This window comes from Astatotilapia calliptera, chromosome 9 (genome assembly GCF_964374335.1).
Source record: "Astatotilapia calliptera chromosome 9, fAstCal68.1, whole genome shotgun sequence".
Taxonomy (NCBI): domain Eukaryota; kingdom Metazoa; phylum Chordata; class Actinopteri; order Cichliformes; family Cichlidae; genus Astatotilapia; species Astatotilapia calliptera.
The window spans coordinates 8,100,175-8,109,563 of record NC_137430.1 but is presented as its reverse complement, the minus strand read 5'-3'; positions in this window follow the sequence as shown (position 1 = coordinate 8,109,563).

Sequence of the window (9,389 nt, the reverse complement as noted above, 5' to 3'; positions counted from 1 at the left end):
CCGAATTTTTCTCCAAAGCATACAATTATGGATCGCTGGATGCAAATCAGAAAGTACGCTTAATTTTGAGTCTGTCTTGACATCAATCTACATATCCAGAGCTGATGATGGGATTCTATCAAATTCAGCAATGAAAAATAGGCAGGAGCTGATTTACAGTTTTAGTGCACAGCTACTTTGGAAGAGCTTAATGTACTGTTGTGTTCTCCTCTCTTACAGAGAGCTCACAGCTGAGATCAAGCCAGGATGCGGTGTATGGGCCCTGTGATGCTGTGCCAGAGGATGAACCATGTGTGCAGTGCAGACCAGTGAGGGGGGTGCCAGAGCCAGGAGCTGACCCCCCGACGCACAGGAAGCTCTTCCTCAGGAATACTGATGATGGCTGGCCAGGAGTCCTTGCGACAGAGGAAGCTCTCTCAAGCCACCAGCTGCGACAGACTAGCCAGAATCTCTTTCATGGCCTGGACGGGCCCCCAGATTTGAAACCACAGCATTATGAGGCTGCACACGGAAAGGCCTTTCTTGCTATCCTCTCTCTCCCCTCCTCTTACCCAGGATGAAATGAAATAGAAAACACATTATGTGCTGTGCGTGATCTCAAGCTGAGGGGAGTGAGCCAAGCCCAGAATGGCAGCAGCATGCCCTGACCCCATCTCTAGAGCAATCAGACTTCTGTAGCATACATGGCTACTATGTAAAGGAAAAATAAATCAAGCATCTAAATGTGCCTCAGCATCCAAGGCAAATTAATGATACACCCCATTACGTGTGAGTGGGAAGGTTGTATTTCCTTGATTTAAGAACAAAGATAAATGAATGATTCACTTCTAAGTCTTTAGAGTACTTTTATGGTACTAAATCAACTTAAGTTGTAGACCTGTGGACATAGAGCATAGTGTCTGTCTATGTCTGTGTCCTTGGAGGGGCAAAAGTACCGTATGGGGCATCCAGCAGATGCATTTATACCATGGCTCTTTCATAAATCCACTATGGAACTGCTAACTCAAACCACATGGAGTTTTTATCTAAATAACAAATGCACCAAAGCAGCAGTATCAGGTTTCCCATGTCAATGGGTAAAGAGCGCTATTTAGCTCTTCTCATTGCTCCTGTCCCAGGAAAATCACCCAAAAAGCATGTTCATGAATTTCCCTAAAAACTGGCACACTGACATCCAGACAAACATTGTCAAACTTTGTTAGCACTCAACGGTGGGTCTGCAGTTCCCCCTCACCCTCCACATGGCTGCCATGCGTACACTTCTAGGCCAGAAAAATTCCCACTAGAAAAAGATTCCCCCCCCCCCCCCCCCCCCCCCACCTGCCTGGGTCCAGTATGTTTAAACTTAACCAGACAGTTCTACTGACATGCTGTTTACTTTTAATCACTGCTATAATCTAATAAAACAACTTTAGGTGTGGCTGGAAACAATACAGCTGCTCAGGAGATCAAAGACCAGATGATATGTAACCCAAATTAAGGTTGATTGACGACACTGATTTGTAATAGTAAGCTAAAGACCTCAAACAACAGCATAAAGATGCTCATTATAACTTAAAAAAACCTAGATTGAATTGGATGGCAGCAACACATCTCAGAAAACCTGGTAAACGGAGCAATGTTTACCGCTGTGTAGCATCCTCTCTTTTTTTTTCTTACGGGGGGGCACCCATTACTGACCTTTTCCCATGTCCCATTCTTGTACAATACAGCAGCTCAACAGCCCTGGGTCTTCTTTGTGACACTAATGCACCAAATATTTTCAGTTCGTGAAAGCTCTGGAGAGCCCTGGAGAAGCTATGCTATTGTAATAGGTGCATCACGCAGTGGCTACAGCTGTATATTCTATAAGAAACATGTCCTGTTTAAAAACTATTATGTATTCCTATTCTGTGCATGGTTCTATCTAAACATATATGAACAACATTCAAAACCATGTAGTGGATTGTGTGCCTCTGGAGCTAGTAGCATGTTAAGGGAAGATTTTCAGCTGGGAAATCAGAAGCCATGCCACAGGATATTACTCAGTCTTTCTCCCCGCCTGCTTCCTAATTCACCAATCCCTTTGTGCCAAGGAAGCTTCTCTGCTTCATATTAGTCCAAGGTTCATGTAAGCCTCTTCTGACACAGCTCTGCCCCTGCTAACCTCCCAGCAGCAGCAGGTTGAAGGAAGGGCTTAAGAGACAAGCTTGATGATATAAGATGGCTTCTGTTTTGTGAGAAGGATAACCCTTCTGAAATGACACGAACACTGCAGAACTCATTGATTTACACGATAAATATGTGCTGGTGATGTGCCTCACTTCGCAGGAACAGGACAGAGGCAGAAGGCCAATTAACTTTAAGTCACGGATAACTATAAGAAATATGCACTTCACTGTATTTCTGCATTCTCAACGCACAAAGAGCCCAAGCAGCACTAGACTGAACATCTGCACTGGGTTTTTTTTAGCAGCGACCACACCAGACGGATTCCATCAAGCTGGTCAATGATTCTGAAGAAAGAGAAAGACATGAAAGTGTTGTGATGTGAGAGGGAATGAAAGAAAAGAATGAACAAGCAAATATAGAAAATCTTAAAAAGTGTTACATTGTGATTTCATTTAGATCTTTCACTAAAGCTAATTCTCTGCTTGAAAGATATATGATAATATCTTTTTAATCATGTTTATTTCTCAGAGCCCCTGCTGTATCAGCCCAGCCAGCACCAGGCTCAATCCAAATACAACCAAACAGGATCAAAGCGTCAATCGATTTCAGCAGTGGCTTTTCATCGCAACTTGCCTTCAGTTTATCTAGGTTTCTTTCCAGGGTCTGAAACCCTTCTACTGTGTGCTCACTCAAATCATTCTCCATGGAAAAAGATCAGTGATGCTAGGGCCAGAGGTTAACTCACATACATCTATGTGTAGTGTTTCATACATGGATTTATAAATAGAACCCGAGACAAATTTACACTTTACATTGGTGGCTTGTTTTTAAACCAGAACCAAAAAGAGGAGCACTTTCCAAATCAAACAGAGCCAGAGACAGGTCGTTCTATATTTCATTCAGTCTGAGTGAAGTTTACTTAAGCGTGAGCTGTATTTCATGTAGTATACATGCCTGTTTTCAAAACTGCAGTCAAGGTCTGAGAACTCAAAGAATTACGCCACAGTGCACCCGTTGTCTGGTATAAATAACATGTAACGTGTTCCCCATGTGTGCTTCCACCAACAAGGCCGACATTGAATGTTGTCATAATTACTTAAACACTCCCTAATCACAGTATCTCCGTGACTGGCAACGAGTGAACACTCATCAGGGACGTCCCTTGCGCCATCTGTCTTCCGTTTGCACATAAATCAGTCTAGAGGGATCATAACATCAGATTCGAGTCTGCTGGGCCTCTTAAATCCGGCCCCAAAACAAAAGTGAAGCGTCATATCGACCGCCAAAACTGCTCCGTCTTCCCATGAAGCAGGTATGAAATAGATTAGCAATGAAGTTGCAGCCGACAGTGATGGATTAGAGGAGAAGACCACAAACCTTGGAGGCATTAAAACAACGTGTGTTCGCTCTTGTAGCTACACAAAATTCAGGAAGTGTTATGTCATTAACCACACATTGCCTACTGGTTGAGAATGAAAACAAACATGTGAGTATTTCATGGAAAACTTGAAAGTAATCAATGTTTGTTCTGGGTCTTCTGTAGTTATGGATGACCTAAACGACAATGATGATGAGAAAATGATTGTGATGATCAACCAAAGGGGGGTTTAGAGAAAAAGTTTCTTTAGTTATAATGAATTCATGTTAACTGACAGGATTGTTGTAGCTAACTGTGTGGTATCATTCATAAATCATCGTAAGTGTTAGCTAGCCAAACACTGTTTATCATTGGTAATCTGAAAAACAGTGCTAGCTGTGTTGGGTTGAAGCAAGAAATGGCCAAATGTGAGTTATGTTAATTGCTCAGCAAACTGCCGTACACATTCACACATGTCTCAAAATAAACTATAGCTGCAGAACATAAAAAAGTGGCTGCTGAAATAAAGAAATGTCTGTTTACAGCTAAGTGTGAAGGCAGAAAGGTTCCACACTTTGGCCTAAATATGATCATCGTGAGAAAACATGGAGAGCGTGATGAACAAATGTAACACATTTTTCCCCATTGTGTGAGACTTACCACAGTAACTGGCTATATTTTATCGTGCTGACAATTTTTTTATTGAGCTCCTTGGTTTTTGACTCCAAACAAATGTAATAGGTTCACACAACAGCATTAACAGCCAACTAACAATGGGAATTCTGACATTAGGCTGCATTTGTGTCCACTGCTAATTAAGACGGGTATTGTAGTCCTTAACAGCCTCGTAAAAGCAATGAGGCACAGATGGAAGCTCCGCAAAGCTCGGCGGTATTGAGGGTGAGGTTAAATGAGCAGAGAATAAAGAGTGCTCTGGCCTCTGCTTCACTGTGTTTTCTCACTCATGTAGTCTTGGACAGGGCAGGGTTTAGGTATGTTAGTCTGACCAGCTCAGCTCCTAACAGTGACCGCAGGCCTATAGTAAAACACTAGGAATTAAACCGCAACCATATTTAACACAGCAGGTACAATAAACAAAGCTTTTAAAATCTGTCATTAAGCCGGGGATAAAAGGGTAACCTACCTGCATAATTACAAATTTTAAAAACAGGAGATTTCTTGAAGCATCAATGCATGACCAGTTAATGATACCGTGTTTAGATCCTAGACTTGATGTCATTCTTTTGTAAAACCGTATGACATCAATGCAAGGTTGGGAATATGTATGTTTGGACCTAATTTAGTAATAACAGTGAGTCAGACATATCACATTTTAAGAGACACCTCATATGAGGCTGTTTGTCTTGTCTGTAAATTATACTGCAAACTTTAAAGATCATGTTAGCTAATTGGATGTACAGAGAGAGACATAGCCTTACAACATATTATCCTAACCAATCACAGTGGCTGGTGAGATTGCCTAAAGTGGATGCATAAATCAGTATGTCATGTTTAAAACATGGCATCACCCTTAAGATAAAAAGGAAGACCAGTTCATGTGATGTTATCGAAGTCACGTATTGGGGACCTTGTTTTCTCTGCCAAGAGCCATGTCTTTTTCTCTTTTTCTCCTTTGTGGTTGACAAGCAGCAGCTGTGGTGAAACAGGTCTGAGTTGGAGCAGCAATGAGCAGATGGTCAGCTGCAGTGACAAAGAGAAACTGTGGTTCTGCAGTGACAGAGCAGCGCTTGACTGTAGGAGGACGTAAATCAGAGTTGCAGTATTGGGTAATGCCAGCAGCCAAGATTTGATGAAATGTAATCATGCAAAAAAGCAAACTTAAATATCTTTTAATAAGGGTTGCAGGCTTCCTTCGGACCCAATGAGTATTTCTAAAGCTGGGTACTCCTTCCTCAGACATCTCAAGAGTAAAATTTTAATCTGTGCTGGTGCATGATCCAATTGTGCTTAAGCTTCGGGAATGAAATCATGGCCAGACATTCTCCTTAACGATTTTCTGATAGGGAGCAGAATTCATGGTTTCACTGAGTATAGCAAGTCGCCCAGGTGCTGAAGGAGCAAAGCAGGCCCTGACATTACACTATCATCTTCTCTGTTCTGTTGGTTGTTATGAGTTTCTTTGGATGGTGGCATGATGTGTTGTTGTTGGGTTTTTTTTAGATTTTTTAGACTACTTCACTTTATTTGACAGGCTTGATTCTTCAATCACCTTCTAATACATTTAATAGTTGCTGAGAAATTTCTAGACCACAGTGTGAAGTGGTTTAACCAACGGGGTGGCTGTAGCTCAGGTGGCAGAGCAGCTCAGCCACTAATCAGAAGATCGGTAGTTCGATCCCACGCTGCCTCCTGGCTGCATGCCAAATATCCTTGGGCAAGATACTAACCCCATGTTTGCCTACTGGTGGTGGTCAGAGGGCCTGGTGGCGCCAGTGCCCGGCAGCCTCGCCTCTGTCAGTGCGCCCCAGGGCAGCTGTGGCTACAACGTAGCTTGCCATTGCCAGTGTGTGAATGGGTGAATGACTGCATATAGTGTAAAGTGCTTTGGGGTCCTTAAGGACTGAGTAAAGTGTTACCCCACACAAGGCATGCATGCCTAGGCTTAATTGCATCTGCAAACCACATTGCAACCCACCTCATCTTTGCTCCTTTGTAACTGCTGTTTTTGACTAAATCAACATAAAGAGCTCTCAGCCACACTACGTCCTATATCTTACTGTAACTCAGCAGTACAGACAGCTTTCCCATGGTTCCTCACAGTTGTCCCTTGTACATTATTTGCATAACCAAAGCTTTGCTGCGGCTTGGAAACACTTCCTCCCTCTTTTGCTGTGATTTTTCCTGTTTGCCACTGCTATAGAGTGGTAAACTATAGTAAACATTTAAAAGGGATATAATGCGGTTGCAAAAACCTCAACAAACCTCTGATGTACAGTTAAGTTCTACGACTGTTTTTATTCACAGTTACGGTTGCTGGCATCGTGGCCTGTAAGCTATTGTAGATGGCCAAGGTCATTTGGTTTTGGTCAGGGTCCACTGACAGACAGCCTATTCCTGCAAGTGAAAACACAGCTAATGAACAGAAGAGCTGCCAAAGATAACTTCAGTGAAATTCACCATAACAAAAAACAATGGTTTTCCTGTGCCATTGCTGAAGTGTCTTCTGCACTTGACTACAGTAGAATTGTCTTGTAATCACAGACATAGCTTTTGATAAATGAACAGTAGGCTGTGTCTGTTTCTGTTAACCCAATCCCAGCTGAAGTAATCACGTGATGGCAAGAGCAACATTACACAAAACTGCCCGAAGCGGCTTTTACTGCAAGGACTGGAAGTTTATCTGAAGACGCAGGAATCACAGTGGAGCTTCTGTGGAGCAGATTTTCTTTTTTTATGATTGATTGTTTGCCTTTTCCTGTTTTCATTCATTTGTTCTAGTCATAACCAAGTGACCAAGTCTAACCAAGTGGAGAAAGATGAAATTGTGCTTTATAGATGTTTTATAGAGTTTTTAGGCAGGCTGAAGTGAAAGTAAGATATTACAGGAATGATGAACTTAGAAAGAGAAAGTTATCTGCTGAGATTGAAATTAACAGATAAATCAATCTATTTTAAAAAAAAAATGTTGTAGAGCATTGAATGACTTAGGTGAGCATAGAGTGTCTGTGAGGTAAGGAGAAGAATCATTTAGCCAGGCAATTATGGTCTGCTCATCACAGGGCTGGAACAGAGGTAAGATGGAGGGGTAGTCAGTAATTGGAAGCGAACCCCACAATCTTGACCCCGAGCATTACTGCTCTGGCAAACACAGTCCGCAACTTGGCAGTTGTGACTTTCCATTGCAAAGTTATTCCCTCACCCTTTTGTTGAGGCTTTTTACAGGATTTTTGTGTGTCCATAACACCTCAGCATACAGACTCAAGGAGCCACATCTGGATGCATCCATAAATCTGCACAAAATAATGTTGCAGTGTTTCCAAGCAGGCTTTCTACTAAGGTTTTCCTCATACATATAGCTTTGACCCAGGCATCGTGGTACTCCTATGAATAACATGAGGTTATGGCAATGTGGCTTTTTTCCAAACGCACTTACATTATGAATTTAATTATATTTCAGGACATCAATCATCTTTCATTTTGATCCATCATTAATCAAGAAAATGGCTAATAAGTGCTGCTTCTTGTCTTGATTGCAAGTCCTCCCTGCCTCATTCTCTACTGTCCAGAGCATGCAAAGCATCAGTCACAGTGTTGTATCCAGGTGTGTGGCAGACGGCGTGAGAACCCCATCTCAAGACTCTGGAGACAGACGTGCACTGGAGTGTAGCTTTATTGCTGAGTTACATATGCTTAGAATCCTACACAAACTGGGGCATTACTACGAACAGAACACAGAGAGTGACAGGAAGACCAACAACAATGTGACAAAGAACTAAGTAAACTGAGGGCTTAAATAAACACAATGGGCAATCAGGGAGACACAAGGTAACACAGGTGAACCAAATCAGACTAACGAGAAAGGGAAATAGAACTGAACATAATGCACACAGTACAAGAGACTGTCACAATAAAACAGGAAGCTTATGGCTCAGGCACAGGAAGATGGGGAAAGAAACACTGAGACGAGACTGACTAAATATCGAGAGCAAGGGACGCAGAGAGCAGAGAGAGAGACAGAGGGTGACATAACACAGACGAGACCAAGACAACCAGGAGGCAAAAGGGAGCTGACTTAATGAAAAAGTAGCTAAGAGTGCTGTTGTTTGCAGTGGGCCACAGGCTCTGTTTCCTCTGACTATGAACTTAATGAAAGAAAAGAGAAGAAAACAGACTCTGCCTCTCATTATTGCTGTAACAAAACATATTCCAAAATGATTTTCATTTCAGTACGCCACTCAGCCTCTGATTGATTCTGAAATGAGCAAATGCCCCTAAAACCCTGTTACCATTAACAGCCTTTCCTTTTTGACAGTAATGGCTCTGTCGCTTCATTCCAAGCTTTTGCCTGACCTAGACATTTTAAGTGATTCAAATAAGCCTGAGAGAGTACGAAAAAACAGATCCACTTACAGATTCAAGTGGGCATTAAAAACATTTGCTGTGCATCACGCTGGTTTCCTCCCGAAGAGGTGGCCAATTTCACCTTCATTCATATCCAACTGTGCATGTCATCCAAAAAACAAAATATAACACAACACACACGGGAACCAAACCACAAAATGAGAGAACTCTATTCATATTACGGCCTGTTGATACTCTTACTAAGATACCTTTGTGACATGTTAAATTTAGAGTGAGGGCAACCAAAGTGTTTTTTAGTGTTTGTAAATGAAGTGTCACTAAATGTGCTTTACATAAGATTAATGGCATCATTATAATTACTTCTATTATTGTTATTATCAGTAGCGGGATAACTGTTTTACATAGTAACAGTGTGACAAGTCATTAAGTATGGCAGAGAGCCTGTACTGGCAGCAAGTGTATTAAGCTGCCACATTACTCATGGCAGTTAGGATGTTTTATCACCATGCCAAGCTGCAGTTAGCTTGGTTCCCAATTTTAGTTGTTTTTTTAAAGCCTTATTTGTTTAGAAATGACTAAGACGTCCGCTGAAAGCCTTATTTTGTTCCATGAAGAGGGAACTTCTCTCTTTAGCAGTTATGCTTCTATCATTAAGTATAAAGTGTGTGTTAAGGAGATACTGATTTGTCCATCTTGTTCTAAAAGGATAATATTCTCGTAGTTTTGCTTCAAGTGAAGGTATTCATGCTAACTCAGTGTGGCAGCAGACACTCCAGTTTCAGTTGGGAGGACTTAACCTAGACTTTAAATGCAGGATATCATTGTGTCAGTTATGATA